Genomic DNA, 16,582 nt, shown 5'->3' with positions numbered 1-16,582 from the left:
ACAGGTCCGCGGAGCGCCGCCCGCGCAGGTGGCGGGTGCCACTCTCAGATCCCCCTGGCGGCTCCTCGCCGTCCTCCCCGCCTGCGGATGGCCAGTGGTCGCTTACCACCGCTAGGCAAAAGCTGTTGGGAAATCCCCACTACCCCCCCACCCCTTGTTACTATTTCAACTAACATGGAGGGAGAGGGGTTAAAAGGTGCTTTGAAGTCCTAGAAATGTGAGGATTTGGCCATCTGCAGGCTCTAGCTGGAACTCAAGGCAGAAAGCAAACCAATCTATCAAAAAACTGTGAACGAGGCAAAGGGGGAAGGCCGGAGGAGGTGATGGCATCATAGAGAAGAGGGTTGAAAAGGAGGATAAAACTTAGGTTCCATCTTGCAACCAGATGCCTCCCCTGCTGTAGGGAGTATAGTGTCAGCTGATTCCAGTGAAGGGGTGATTCATCTGGATCCAGTTGCTAAATAGGACCTAAAATTCAGTTCAGTTGTAAAGGTAGTTTTGCTACTTGTTGATTATTAAATGTTTTATGCTCACTGAAACAATTTTTATGTACTCCAGAATTTTCTTTCTGTTATACTTTCTCCTAGTTATTCAGTTTGGCAATACTCATGCTCCTTTTTCCACATTCATTTTGAGTTTCAGGCTAATGTATTCAGAAACTGGATTTTACGGGAGAATTTAAGCATTGCTACTGAGCGCTTGTATGGACATTTGGGAAAGCAACAGCCATGCATGTTCTTTACCTCAGCCAAAGAGAGGGATTCTAAATAAAAATACTTGCAGTAAGTCATTTACAAATGGTGATTTTTTTCTGATGAAAAGAAAATCATAAAATTGCAAGATTTCAATAATTGTTATTATAATTACTGTTTTTCTTTTTTCTTAAGCTAGGAAAGTATCCCCAATTGAAAACTAACTGTGATTCAAAAGTTTTTTCCCTTCTTCTTCTGGACACATACTAGAGATAGGGGCAAGTAATGCCAAATAGAAATGGGAGCTTGTAGTTCCAAGAAACACAAACTTGGAACATGGTTTTGTAACCCACAATATACCCATATAATATAATTTGAACCATTTTTGTCCCGTATCAGAGTGAACAAGCTAGTTTGAATTTTTATTGGCTGGGAACATGACTTTCTAGAAGAAAAAAGCTGTAGGGCTTTAAGAATTGTTCTATATTTGTATAGCTTCTACATTCATAGCTTTGTAGATAATCTCACTTTCAGTATAAACTTCAGCCCTCATATATTTGCTTAAGTTCCAAACAAACAATATTGTTTGACTTTTTATTTTGAAACAAAACTAAGGAAATTTAGGAGCAGATAACTTTTATCATCCATTCCTCACTTACACAGATGCATGTTTTTGTACAAGAAACTCAATTTTAATACATTACCTCAGTTTAAGATTTATAATTAAGCTAATACTTATACTATCTCAGAAAAATGAATCTTGAGGCAGATTTGCTAGGTATAAAACTCAAAGATTTAGACAATGAGATACCATGAGGCAATCAGATATGATAATTTACAGTAATATTAACTTCAGATTTGAGTTCAAGTACCTGCTTCCAGAAATATCCAGTGACTTCTGCCTTTCTGCATATATGAACTTAAATTTCTAATATTGATGTACTCTGTATGCACAAGAGGAGCTAACAGTTGTCTAAACTGATTATTTGAATTGACAAAAGGCTTGAACCTGTTTTTGCATTAAAACATTGTGTGTGGGAGGCAAGGGGAAAAAAAAGACACTTAAGTGAAGTCGCAGACCACCTTTTTACTTGTTGGAACCCTGTGCTCAAGTTCTGTTTTTCTCCTCTGGCAGTTGATGGCAACATCATGTTAAGGTAATGAAGTGAAGTGACCCCTTCTTTCCACTGTGTGTGATATGTGCTTTTTCAAGAAGACTTGAGATTGCTGGACTCTGTCTTTGGCAAGTAAGCAAGCTCTATTGTTTAAAGCACTATATAAATGCATAAAAAGAGGCTAGGGAAACATCATACTTCTGTTGCTTATATTTACTTATTTTTCTCAGGTATCTTTTCAGAATTTAGATTATTTAAGATTTGGAAACTGAGAAAATTGGATGGGCCTACATAAAGACAACCCACTTATTTTTTTGGCTATCTACTTTCCTGACTAGTTCATAATTCTGTGTCTGTGTTATTTAAGCTCTAAGTTCCAGGTTTAAAGACCCAAGTATTTTACCTTTTTGATTCCACAACTTCTGTGTTATACATGGGCATTTTCTTGTCAGTATTTCTAAATTACATGACTGTCGTAGCAATAGCCTTTCCTCCTCATCCCTTTTTCTGGTAGAGCTGAGTAGGTTCTTCTATAATACATTAATGAATACTGGTAGTCTATTAACTGGTTGGTAAGATTGCTTCACTTTTTTTAGCTCCTAGTGGGTCATTTCCATTGTCCTATGCTTTAAACAAATTAATTTAGCCAAGAAAGCTATTCTTTGCATTTTTACTTGTTTTCATAGAGGCTTTTTCTGCTAAAAAAGTAAACAAAACAAAAAAGCTTAATTCACAGTTTAAAACTTTTCTGTAGATTTATCATTGTATGTATTAATGCCATTTTCAGAGCTGTAGAAATCAACCAGAGATCTGATTGACCATGCTGAAGTAGCTAAGAATGACCACCTTGACTCCTTTATTTTATGCTTCAGTCAAATAAGATGAGTTAATTCAGAATTTGAGTAAATTCAGAAAAGAAGAAAGATCCAGTCATTTTCATGGGGTGAGTAAACCCAATTTAAAAATCATTAGACATATACATTCAAATTAACTGCATGATTTCCTTTTGTATGTGTGTGGGGGGGGGTGTTGAAGAGCCAGCCAAGTTTTTTTTTTTTGTTTTGTTTTGTTTGTTTGTTTTGTATTAGGCATTCTATAAACACCAAGTAGCATAGAGACCACATCTAGCAGAATTTAGGATATAAATAGACAAGCTAGGTTCACTGTGGGGAAGAACCATACCTCATAAGCAGTAAATGGTGCAATGGCATCAAAACACATTAATTGTGTTCTTCTGGGACTTCCCCGGGGCGAGGAAAGAGAGAGATTACCTAGGAAAAGACAAGCTGGGAAAAACGGAAGAGAAGAGGGACACACATATGGTAAAACATTAGGAAAGAAGGACTGGAGCAAGCAAGCAAGGCAAAAACGGAGTCTCAGGCAAACCTTTAGGCAAATGTTGGACTGTCATGTCCCTGCTTTGGCTGCTGCTCCTCCTACAGGTTAGAATCTATAGGTGATTTCTCTCTGCAGTTTTCAGCTGTACTTATAAGGCACAAGGAAAGGACTGAAATGAGGGTGATTTCCCTTGACCTGTTCTGGGCCCAGGAATATTTGAGGGTGAGGAATTGATCTGTTTGAGCCTGTTTTGCTCTCTGCCTGTTCTTAATATACAGGATTTACGAGACAAAATACAAAAGGTTCAGGATCTCTAGGCCATGCATTTGTAAAATATTCTCTTTACACCAAACTTTCTGCCTGGACAGAATCTTCCTAAAGTTAATGGAATTCCAGCTTATGTGGCAGGAAAGGTCCCACCTTAGTTTGAGAAGGATAATGGCAAATACAAAATATGACAAAGTGCAAGATATGTATGTCTGATGTTTTCACCTATTCCTTACCTAAAGGAAAACACTTGAACAGTACAGGCTTATTTTAAACATTTGGCAATTAATGACAAGAAAAATAAAATGCAACAGCAACAAAATAAAAATAAAATAAAACCAAAAACTTCTAGTTAAACAATAGTAGCTGAAATGAAAATTATGGGAGCCTATCAATCATTGTCCATTGGAGAATAAAAGAATTAGCTGAACTCAAAGGGGATTTTTTCTATTACAATATAATTTTTCACAACTGGAAATAGAGTTTTGGCCCTTTCTCTGAAGTATATGATCCAATCATTATTGCAGAGTCAGGACTCTGAACTAGATGAATGATTGATGTGTTTCTGCATGATATTGCTTGCTTTTCTTTTCATAAGGCACTACAAAGCAGACTTCTACTTTGTAAAGATTAAAATTCAAGATTTAGTTATTGAGTAAAAGTGCTTCTCAGTTTTACGAAAATGGAATTGTGCAAAAAAGAGACAGCAGTTGTTGTAGCCGTAAAAATATGATAGTGAATTCTGAATATTCTGTGCTGCAATTTGAGAGCAATCTGCCTGTTTCTTGAAGCTCTGTTATCTCTGCAAAAAAAGAAAACTGTTAATAATGTACAGGGTAGGTCATATAATTGGGCTGGGGGAAGTGAAGCAAGCATGGATTTGTGCCTCTGCCCTATAATTAAAATGCTCAATGGGAATCATACATCAAAAAAACACCTCAAAATTAGACAGTAGTTGAAGTCATTTTACTATAATATGTAATTGAATGGTAATAGTAGAGCCTTAAGAAAGGCGGGAAACAGGCTCTAGATTTTAGGTAGCATGCAAGAGTGAAAAGCTATCTTGCTCTTATGTGAAAAACAAGAGTAGAAATCTAGTTCAATGTCTGCATCTGGTAATCAATTACTGGCTCTTATGTAATGATGTGCAATTTCTGTGGTGACTGATTGCAGTTTTTATTTAGAATCTATTAAGCAAATGAATATTATACTTGCAGAGCAGGTGGAACAACTGCTGCATACATTAACATAGTGCATTCTAAAGATAGTACTTCTAATACAAGCTCCTAGATCTCTATGTTTTTATAATACCTTTTGTTTTGTCTGAGGCTCTCTTCTCCTTTTGAACTAGAAATCCTATTGCAGTCTATTGTCACTTCTTTGTTTTAAGGGTGTCCATTAAGTGATGAAGAGCACAAACTAGTTTATAATACTGTATTTGGAAGATCAAATGTTGAATTTTTTGTCATGGCATGAGATGTTTTCTAGAAGGAAAGGAGGGGCAGTGAATTTTGAAGTAGAATGATTGGTTTGGTGGGGGTTAGTTATATTTAGAAAAGTCAGATTATCATTTTTGTATAAAATTATTTTCTAATTTATTTTCTGGTCTTGTATTAACTGTACAGTTAAGTAGTGCTGGATTCAACTTTCAGATTACAAGAAAAATGCCGTTTTTTACTGGTGTTTCAGTAAAACCTTCGAGATAAAAATTGTTCTTTATAGATCCTGTAAAATGTTATCTTAGTAGTGTAACATGGCATGAAGATGATTTCGCCATCTAACTGCTTATGTTTTACTTATTTATGCCAAGGGTTCTGTTTGTTGGTATTAGGTGGGTTGTTCTTTTTAAGTTATTTTAGAGGTATGTATAGTTGCACAAAAATAGAGAGATTGAAGGCATTTCTCTTTAATGTAGTAGGTAGATTCTCTAGATATAGTCGGTTCTTGTCTAAATAGAATCTGCTTTAGTACATTTTATACATTTAAAAAAACCTCTATGTTAGTTTATACTGGTTTTAAAATCCTGTTTTGGTATTTATTGTATTTCCTAATATATCTGTTTGGAATTGAAACTGCATTGTTTTACAACATGGATATTTTCATTGAAAGACAGTAATCATTTAATCAAGTAATATATACAGTATAAATCTATGTTTTGATGTGTAAAGAGCTTGCTTTAGATGGCTGGAGTAATGGGCACAGTAGAAAAGAACAAAGCTATATTGTAATTTGTCTCTTATATCTGTGTAATTGCTTAGATATTATTGACATATGAGTGACATAAGTAATGATGATCTATTTCCCCATACATCTTTATGCATTTATATGCTGTTTCCATTGTCATGAGATACGTGCATTTCCTTTTTGGAATGGAGACTGTCTCTCTAACTAGGCAGTTCTTCAAAGAGGAAGAACAGCTCTGAAGATCACCAACTGATTAAAACTCTTATATAAAAAACTGTAATCTTGGAAATAACATTCTGGAAAACAGAAAATGTAAACACTTCTATTTAATGGTATATTGTCAGAGTAATATGTGCTTTTTCTGCAGCTTGAGTACTGATAAAAAATTAGTGAATTATGTTTTCAGGCTTTTACATTTTCACCATGTGTGGGGCAGATTTAATTAAAAAAAACTATTTTAGGGAAAATTTAAAATAAAAAACTCTTAAATTTTTTCCAGAAAACACTTTGCATTTGCATTTTATTTTGTAAAAGTATTTTTTAACCCTTTTTTCCCTAAATTTGATATCAGTCTATCCCTTTCCTTTTCATCCCTGTAGCGGTAAAACCAAAAAGCTGCACAGCATAGTTGTTTTCATAGTTTTAAAATGGCTGGCTAATAAAGGAAGAATAAGCATAGTATCTTTAAATGCAGTGTATACATTTGCACTAGAGGTGGGCTGCAAGTCTGCAGTAATTAACAATATGATATATGGAGACTGCACATTAATCCTATTAGTATGATTAGTTTGTGAATAACTCCTTTCTCTATATATTTCCCCATCCCCAAAATAAATGAAATTCTTTGTTATATTACGTTCTTTGTGAACACCTAAAAAGCATCACCAAAACATAAATAGGAGGGAAAGCACAGATCTGACCTGTTCTTTGACTTCCATTGCTAGAGAAAACATCTATCTTACAGGCTTACTTCACTTTAACTTTGACAATGTTTAAGACTCTATTAATAGAGTAGAAAGAAGAGGGCTTTAAAACAGAAATATGTACTATTTTGCAAATCAAAGCATCATAGGAAAATTCGGGTTGGAAGGGTCTTTGGGAGGTATCTAGTCCAACGTCCTGTTTAAAGCAGGGTCAAGTTATGAGGTCAGAGCAGGTTGAACATGGGTTTATCCAATGTGGTCTTGAAAACCTCCAAGAAAGGAGACTGCAAAACAAACAGGATTTTGCAATCCAATCTATGCAAATGTTTAAAATTTTATGTTTTTTTCTTCTCATTTCAAGCATGTAAATTTCAGATAACAAATTGTCCTGTGTGGTATAGTTTCTAACCAATTCCTAAACTTAATTCTTCTACATAAAGACATTTCCTCCCACTCAATCCCAATGAAATTGGGATCTGCTTCACTTAAGATTCTTCTTTTTTATTTTGTGCCCTTTCTTTGAATAAGTTTTATGTCAGAATGAGTATGGTGACTTTCAGTGGAATGAAGGGGCAATATTGAATATAGATAAGAAAAAGAGAGCAAGTCAGCAGCGACGTTTGGGCAAGCCTTCATAAATTGACTGTGCATAAAGAACAATGAGAATGAGCCATGACCATTTGTTAGTATTCATCTCTGTTTACCTTTGTCAGACTGAAGCCCATGAAAGCCTGCAGGGCTTTTAACAGAGCCAAAAATGTGTTACTTTGTATTAAGACCTAAATTTAACCTTTTGCAGCAAAATCTGTGTGCATCAGAAATAAGTACTGTCCAGCCTGGTTTGTAAAAAAAGCTCTGTTGTTACAGGTTGTAACTAAGTTGATCGACGTGTTTCTACAATGGTTTAGGTATAGCTGAACTCCCTACAGTTAGCCTTCTTTCCCAGGAAGTCTTTTCCCAATGTTAATGTATTTAGTCTTGTTCACACTGTTCAGTGTGTACCTTGTTGTAACAGTCAAATGAAAGTGATTTTCTCTGAATATTTTTTCATGCTGACAGAATGCATGCCTGTCTGTACTGGTGCTAATAGCACTGTGCAGAAGCAACATGTTCTACTTGTTACAGAATGGACCTTGAAGTCTTAGTTCTGTCCCAGATGCCTCAAAATCTCTCTCAAATCCTTTAAATTCTGATAACTGATGTTGTCCAACTTCATTATTTTGGCTTGAAGGTAGCATGTAGCTTTACTAAGGACTGAAAAGGCTTGTATTTTTAATGCTTTTTTCCTACATCTTATGGTTCACCAATGAATCATAAAAACAGAAATCAGATGAAGAAATACTGGACAATTTCCTGAGGCTTTTGGATGTTTAAGCTCACAGGGAAGAGAGAATGCATACCCTTTTCTTCAACCTGATGTTCCCCTTCTTTTATGTTCCAGCCTGATCACTCAGGACTCATAACATTGGATTTACCTTGTCATATACGGGGGGAAAGTAAATTATTCTCCCTGCCTTGTTTTTCCCATTTATTAAATGGGCTTGGTAATGCTTTTATAAAGTGTTTGGAGAGTGTTGCATAAAAACAAAGTATTGAGAATTGCAAAGCAGTAACACTAATATAAGAAAACAGACTAATGAAAATTAAAATATGAGACTACTGGATGGAAAATCTCTTCCACATACCTCTAACATTTCTGTCACCTTAACATTTCTATTAACTATTATTTTCCAGAACTTACTCAATAGACACAAGAAGAGCTTAGATACATTAATAATTTTTAATTTGCCTAGAACAGATTTTATTGTCCTTGAAAGACTGTAATTTCCATGCATTGAAAAAGCAGATGAATGTCCTGGGTGAAACTCTGGCCTCACTGGAGATAATAGGGCCTGGATTTCACCCTAGGGTTTTATGTAATGAGCTATTAAACTGACATTTAAATAGATGACCCTGCAATGCAAAGACAAATATTTCATTCATGCATTAATACATTAAGTATTCTGTCAAGGAACAACTAATGACTAGAAATAATTGGACCTGGAAATAAACCTTTTTTTTAATCTGATGTTTCTTTATCTTTTATCTGGGTGGATAAGCTGCCTTTATTTCTTAGCATTCTAAAGATTGTTCTAATGAATCAATATTTATAACTACATTTAATTCTTTATTTGAAATACTTCTTTTGCTGCAGTTGAGCTAGTATCTATGTAGTAGTGTGTGAACACATTACATTAGCATTGCTCAGCTATGGAAACACCTAGGAGCAAATCGCCTAAAATGGGTTAAAAAATGAAAAAAGATTAAATCCACTGTTGACCTTTATTGCTCCTAAAAGTGCAATAAAACATAAACTTTAATAGGGAATTTAGAAGAGAAATTTTTTTCTTGTATTTATTGTCATGGTTAAGTACTATTCACATTACAAACTGAAAGTTTGTTTAAGACGATTGAAAAGTAGGAGACTGAGATCATGGAAATGCAATTTGCCAATAGAGCCTGGGCAGGGCAGCTAATAATGACTAATTGCCAGATGCACAGAAACCCTTCCTTTTCAGGAACAAGTTTTTTTTGCTTGTTAGATTTTCTCCTGTGAGAGGGAATATTTATTCACAGCTGTTGACCAGTAATATGTTCTCTACCAGCATCTGTTCTTACTCTCCCATAATAACAACATCATTTCTGTTCAATGGTCACACCAATTAAACACTAGAGAAAAACTGAGTATTAGTAAATAGAAGCATTCGAATTAGTGTTCTTATAAATACAACTTGTATTACATAAACCCACAAAAAAAAACATGAAAAAAATAATGTATCTATATAGTAATGTTTCCTGATCATGTGCTTGTGCAAAACGGTTAAAGGTATAGCTTGTAGTATTTCAGTGGTAGTAATGTAAGGTGCACACTTGGGAATGTAAGAGGAGAAATCATTGTGTATACCGCTAAGGGACTTAATTTTACGCTTCTGTGGTTTAATGATGTGTATACTTTAAATGCATTAATTAATGGAGTTTGGTACAAGATGTGTTCATCATGCCTTCTACTTTATATATATGATAGAATTTTGTAAGGAATTTTATAATGTTGTTAGTCCTGCAGAAATACTCTGCATCTGTTTTATCTCTCTTTCTTCCTTCAGTTATGTTTGTAAGTTTAGTCTGTTCTGAGCAATGTTGTTCAGACAAAGTTCTGAAAATTTTTTGTCTGCTTGGATATCTTAATTCTGACTATTCTGTACAGTCCGTGTGATACAAGCGTAACAGCTTTCCAGGGTGAGTGAAACCTTGATTCCTCAATATTCCAGGTGGCTATTAACCAGCACCACAACTATGTCTAGTCCAAGAATTTTTCAAAGGGTGGGATTTAGCTTCCTAAACAGAGGTATCTAGTGCAATTTTAAATGCTCTCTGGGAGCTGAGATGTCCTCATGGAGCTGACAGATATGACATGGGACTTATGAAAGACTTGGCCCTCTGGAGTGACAGCTAGAGGCCACTTGGCATATCCTGGGACATCTACAATATCATTAGATGTCTCTCTAGGTGTCTCAATTATTCTCTTGAAGTAGGAAGATTTTGTTTGTTTTTACTAATTAAAGTAGTTGGGCTTTTAATTACAAAAGTGAACAGCTTGCTTAGGCTGCCTGAATTGACAAGTGGAGTGGTTTATTTCTAAAGCACTACATAGTTATACTTACATGGGTTGATTAAAACTGTTTTGTCCAGTATAGCTATTTTCTGTAAGTTTAGCTGGCAAAGGAGTGCCATCATGCCATCCGGAGAAGGATGAATTATGCTAATGTATTTGTGCTGTATGGGAATTTTCTCAATAAGTTGTGTGCTCAATGTTATCACAGTGAGGTGGCTTCCTCTCATCACCAGGAAAAAAAGTCTTTAAAAGATTTTCAGGAAGACCAGAGGTTAAGAAAATATGTTTGTGACTGGAGATTCCCCCATCCCTAAGCTCAAGCCACACTCTGCTTGGCATTTTTAAGTGAATTAAATCTCTATGACTCTTGGCTAACTGCAGAGAAAACAGATATTCTGAACTGAGCCATCATGTCCTTTCCTGATTAGCTTGTAACACTGTAATAGCATGATTGCAATACCACTTGAAAGAATGACATTTTTTTCTATTTTCTAAGATACATGGGAATATATTCAGTTTGTTCAGAGTGAGTGACATTCTGGTCGCAACTCTTCACTTTTAATGTAAAAGAAAAATGTAAATTTAAAAGCTCAGACACACCTGTCTGATTTTTTGTTAGCTTTATAGCAAAACTCTGAATTAAAATTTGACATATCAAAACTCATAAAATCAAATCTGCTTTGTGCAAGACGAAGCTAATTTTAAATGTCACCCTAGTGTTGACAGGTCTTTGAAGAAATTTGGTAATAATTTGTGATGAAATTAGAAGTGTGTTTTGAGGGCCCATATGTCTTCCTGTTCTTCAGAAAGTGTTTTCACGGGTATGTATATTTTGAATGTATGTCTATTGGGATTATGTGAGTGTCCCCTGGTGGTGGTACTTTCTTTCATTGCCTGATACATTCTGGCAGAGGAGTCCCAATTGCCTCAGTACTTTCTGCCTGCTGCTGCAGTGTACAAGAACCATTTTGTTGCCAAGTTTGCTTCTAGCCTTTGTCTTTTTAATTCATGTTTACTAAGATTTGCTTATGTAGCCCTAGATATTTTACTGTAAACTTGCATTGGCAGAAGCACGTCCTGACTGAGACGTAGCAATGATATAAAATCCTTTGCATCACACCTGTTTGCCTTCTCAGAATTAAATTAACACATGAGGCCCTGGATGTGGCTAGAGGAAGACTGTTCTCTAGCATAGTGAGAAGTGTGCAAGCTCTTCTTTAACAGCAAGGTGCAGGATGCACTGTTCCAAGCTTACCTCACAAAGAAGGCGCTGAACACTCTGCCGGCCCGGGTTCCTCGCAAGGGCCAGAACGGCCAGCGCTCACGTAGGAGCCACACAGGTCAGTATGGGATGGTCAGCCTTGGTCTTGGTGTTGACACCAACCAGTAGATGCGATCTGAGTATAGGGTATAAAAATGCTTTTGATAGCTTCATGCTGCCACAGTGGAGAGTTTTCTGATTTCCCTTGAGGAAAGCCTCACCCTCAAATTGTCTGTGGTTGTCAGGCAGATGAGTGAAGTCTCTGTGCCAAAATCTTCATGTGACTATGTAGAAGCAGTTCTCAGAGAGCTCAGTTAGTGGTGAATGATTCTTCCGGGGACTGGAGTCTTATTTTGTTGTAAGAATTTCACATAATTCTGAAATATAAATCTTAATTTCTACATCAGAATTGAATATTGAATCCTATGGCAAAAACTGTTCTGAATAGCATTTTCTATGTGATTGTATGACCAATTTTTTTTTAATTGAGTGTAATGACTGGTAAAGGAACACTAGGGGGTGCTACACTTCTATCCTAGGAAACGATGTAGGCACGCCAGCCAAATCTGAAACCATTACCATTTCCTTCCACAAATAGAGTGAGAAAAACAGCTTTTGGTCATTGGTATAATAGGGGTATTTTATCACAGCATATCCGAGTGAGTAGAAATACATTATTTTTAAATTCTTTTCTAAGATAAATTTTCAGGATAAAATGTCCTTAATGCTTGTATATAAAGGAGTTTATTTTTAAATATTTATGCTATAGCAATATCCGAATCAAAATCAGGATCCCATTTCATTAGGCTACGTGCAAAAGTAGGTGAAGAACAGTTCATATACTTTATCTACAGAGCTACAGAGATGTTTAGTCTAGGCCCCCAGTCTTAAAAACTGGCCTTTGACAAAAATAAGGAATGGTTTGCAGGTTTAAAATTTAAGCTGTTAGAGGACGAGACTGGTTCTTCTGCGCTATAACTTGTTTTTCCTTTAAGTAATTTACATTGTTTTTATGTGCTTATAAAAACTATACAAAACAGAAATATTTAAATGTTGTTGAACAATTACATAAACTTTCATAATGTTTTAACATGAGGAACAAATGCATGTCAAAATGTATGTAGATTACTACTTCTAATTAAAAATACATTCTAGCAACAAGCAGGAATGACAACCTTAACTTTCAAAGAAATTGCTATTTAGAAATTGTCTGTTAAAGCATTTGCTTTAGAAATCTTTGCAAATAGAAGCAATGTTAAAGAGAATCTTTTTAACAATTATACCCAAGTCATGTAGGACTTGTTTTTTATATTTTAAGTTATGCAGACAGTTGTATTTCAAGTTTTCTGCTGGTCATGCCTTATACAGCCACGCTGCTTAGTTCTTGAAAAGAGAATAGTATTTGTTCATGGCTCATTGCTCACGTTCATGACTCATGGCCCTTTCTTCTTTTCTGGACTGTCAGAAAAAGTGTCAATATGGATTTTCGGGTGCAATCTGAAATGCTGGTGGTATTCTATGTTATCCTTCCATCAAGATCTAAGCTTTCCTAAACAAATGCATACACATTTAAATAAACCCAAGAATCCACAGCAAATATACTGTAGATTTTGTGTTTTATGTTTTTTTTGTTGTTGTTATTTTTAATATAGATTCTCACAGGAATAAGACCAAGTACTGAAAGGTTCATTTTGCTCACAGGAATGCAAAGTACTAAGCTCACCCCAAAAAATGTAGATAAGTGTCTGGGGCTATATAGGAAGATTCGTAGCATTGTGAAGTTAAAGTGCAGAAAATGCAGAGAACTGGCTAATGTTTCTATGTAATTTTCTTTTTGTAGCAATATCTTTGGGGAGGAGAGGGTACAGAAGAGATTATTTGAATTGATCTAACAGCCTCTAGCTGTTAAAAGGAGCAATCCCACTCATTCCCCCTACCATTTATGGCTGCACAGTCTAACCCCACTCTTCCTCCATCTAATTTTCTGCTGATTGAGCCTGCTGAACTGGCTTACTTGCAGGGTCATACAAATAATAAATCCACTGCAATGGAAGGAGTGGGAATATGTGGCTGGGAATGAGGAGGTAAATAAGAGAGCCCCTTTCAGGGGCAATAAGCTCTTGTATAAACTTAACTATCTTGTTTAACTACATTCTAAGGGCTCATCTGAGAGCCGAGCCCTAAATATATGTGAAGATAATGCCCTGTTTTGATAAATTTGCAGTTTAGAAAGCATATTCTTCATCTTCATGTATTTGACTGTTTACCTCTCTGTAAGGTTTACAAGCATGGGACATCCAATAGTGGTCAAGGAATTAATTGAATCCGCTTTGGACTGTGTTGGTGGGCTGAGTTGGGAACATTTCTTTTGCCAGGCTTTATTTAAGTCACCTACTTTATTTTGGTTTGCATCCTAAAGTTAGAATTGTCCGTATAGTTTTTCCTTTTGTATTTTAAATACTTTTTGCCATAATGAAGGAAAATGCACTATTAAATATAATGTAATTATATCAGCTAGCAAATCTTTTTCTCCTGAATCATGTTTATTTGCTGTTTTAAAAGGTTTGCACAGTGCTAATATCCAGGATTAGTTGTTTTCCAGTATGTTCTCACATTCTTTGAAAGAAGCGATGATATAGATATATGAATGCACAAATGAGATTAAAAAGGTGCAAAATTCATGGGTGGAATCTGAGGTGATTTAATTTAAGAGAAATACAGCAGAGAGATGGATAGAATCACAATAAAACAAGGGTCAGTACTAATTTTGTCACTGAGCCGCCTGTGAATGTATGTTGCATAGAATTGCTTAAGAGACATTTTTAGAATTCTCTTTTTGCTCTGCTGTAAAATATCTTGGTACTTCCTGAATTACTAATGACAACCTGAAATGCAGAGTAGTATCACAACTCATTTTCAGTAGGCACTGTACTGCCTAGACTGTTACATTCCAGGATATCTTTAAAAGCCAGAATGAAGCAAGACTATTTTACATGAGGTCAAAATAATGCTTTATAAAAAGGGAAATTGACATTTGTGCTTGAGTTCTTCTTGGACCTATAGTGACTTCAACCCAAAAACATAATTATTTTCCTTTTACTTCTGTTCTGTGGGTCCATATGTGGTTGAAATGTTGTCACTTTTGAATACTGTAAACTGACATCTGTCCACTCTAATGTCATTCAAAGATATTGTGGCTTTAAAAAACATATTAAAGTTCATTTAATAATTAATAAGTCTCATAGCTAAGACTTACTTGTGTACCTAGTTAACACACAAAACACAGCTGGAAAAAGTGTTGCTTCTTCTCAGAGATGTGATTATATTTCAAACACTTGCTTTCCTTCTGCCCTTTCACAAGGTTTGAAGAGGCAAGGACAGATCTGTAGTGTCATTTAGGCGTGAATAAAACCTGAGCTAATATGATAAATTCTGTAAAACAGAAATGTAGATGCAGTGCTTGAGCGTGTAGTTTCACAAGAGTTTCTTTTAGTGTTAGTGATGGTTTAAGTTATCTCAAACCGCTCGTTTCTGCCCTCTCAGTCATGCCACTACAAATATTTTTGCAGCAGCAATGTGAACTATTGTGAATTGGTGCCTGTCCTGGGTTAAAGCTAACCCAAAAGATTAAAAAAAAATGTTTGAATCACTGATTCTGTTCTGCATAACCATGCAGACAGTTCTGCTAGATGTGTGACTGAGCAGACTGTTGTGGCTGGAAGGAATGGCAAGATGCTTAAGCTGGTACTTTCAATAAAAGAAATGTTTGTGAAACTATGGGTTAAGCCTTTGTGAAAGTGATTGTACTGTGTTTTTGTGGTGGAAAAAGAAACAGACTCTTTGCTGGTGAGAGGCAAATCAGAGCAGAAAAATGAGATGAATATAGCAATGGGAATAGCAGATAGGAAGGAGAAGGAGGTGTGAGTATGCAGAGCCTTAAAGCTGAGGTCAGACTGTAAATGTATTGTGTCTAGGAGCAGAAAGAGCTTAAAAATAAGAGTGATATTGTCTAGATGTGCCATGGTGAGTTGCAAAGAGTTCTCAGTCTAGAAGAGAGGAAAAGTATTGCAGTAACAGTATTTTTGTAATTCCATCACTTTACATATTTTGTACAAGCTTTAGCTGATAGAGTCCTCTGTAAGATAATCAGCTTTTGTTTAAAAAAAAGTCTCTTGTATGTTATGAATTAATCAACCTTATGATTGAAAATATTAACCAAGTGATTCCTGAATGGGAAAAAATGAAAAGAGGACACCATAGCAATGGGACTAGGGTTTAGCATTATTCATAGCCAGTCCTAGATAATTCTTCCCTAACAGCAGAATCTGTCTTCTGTCTTCTTGGGAAGAATACAATGTCAGAATAAGTGCTGAATGCGGAATGTCTCACACTTGGGCATTAGAATCACTTGCTAAAATGCAGGCTACTTTTAGGATTTTGTATGTAGTTCTCATGCAGGATCTCTACATCCCCATACCCACAAAGCTTGCATGTGCAGTGAGTGGGTTGGAATCATTACCAGGTTATCACAGAGTATGCATGATAATTCCACTTACTCTGCAGGTGCAGTTCAACTGCATGGGGAATATGCTTTAGGTTTGACATGCAGTATATCTGCATATGTCCCACAGCTGCTTTCCAGGTATCTGAAGAAGTATTTGGCTGCAAGTGAAACATGAAATGAATTATATCTGTTAGGTTTTTCATACAGAACATATAATTTAAATATATAATAATGAAAATTCTGTTTTGTACAGGATATCTCACAGCCCTGCACCCACCTGTTGAATCTTGGAGAGACCATTTCAAAATGAAGGTGAAAGGGCTGAAAAACATGGGCTTATGCCTTAAGATGACATTGGCTGCAGCATCTCTTTTAAAAAAGCTACAGCTGATAAAGCAAAGGGCTCAAAGGGACTTTTGTTTTTTTAAAGTATTTTTGGCAGAACATGAATGGAGATTTCCTTTAGAAGGAAATGTACATGAAATACATTACACAGTGTACTAAAAATGGCTGTCAAGAGAAACTTTCATAACACACCAGATATTCAGTGCTTATTAGAAACAAAATCAGCTTTTTCAATCTGCAGACAATGAGTGATCAGTGTGAGCCAGAACAAATAAACTAAACCAAAAGTATTCAAAGATAT

The 16,582-nt window shown here is 35.7% G+C and overlaps 1 protein-coding gene across 4 annotated transcripts in view; it reads left to right on the top strand.

Moving 5' to 3' along the window:
* The first annotated feature begins 35 nt into the window (after nt 1-35).
* The window catches only part of ZMYND8 (zinc finger MYND-type containing 8), an 88,957-nt gene continuing 72,410 nt past the window's right edge, over nt 36-16,582 (top strand). For 3 of the 4 annotated variants that reach the window (XR_003254089.1, XR_003254024.1, XR_003254077.1), the window contains exons 1-3: nt 37-782; nt 1,828-1,939; nt 2,595-2,750. The gene's annotated coding sequence lies outside the window, so the exon portion shown is untranslated. Of the gene's footprint in view, nt 783-1,827; nt 1,940-2,594; nt 2,751-16,582 lie in introns of all 4 variants that reach the window. The other variant, XR_003254138.1, reaches the window with a different exon arrangement.

This window comes from Apteryx rowi, unplaced genomic scaffold (assembly GCF_003343035.1).
Source record: "Apteryx rowi isolate R43461 unplaced genomic scaffold, aptRow1 scaffold_0, whole genome shotgun sequence".
Classification (NCBI taxonomy): domain Eukaryota; kingdom Metazoa; phylum Chordata; class Aves; order Apterygiformes; family Apterygidae; genus Apteryx; species Apteryx rowi.
The sequence above is the reverse complement of the archived record's forward strand: the minus strand, read 5'-3'. Positions and strand labels throughout refer to the sequence as shown.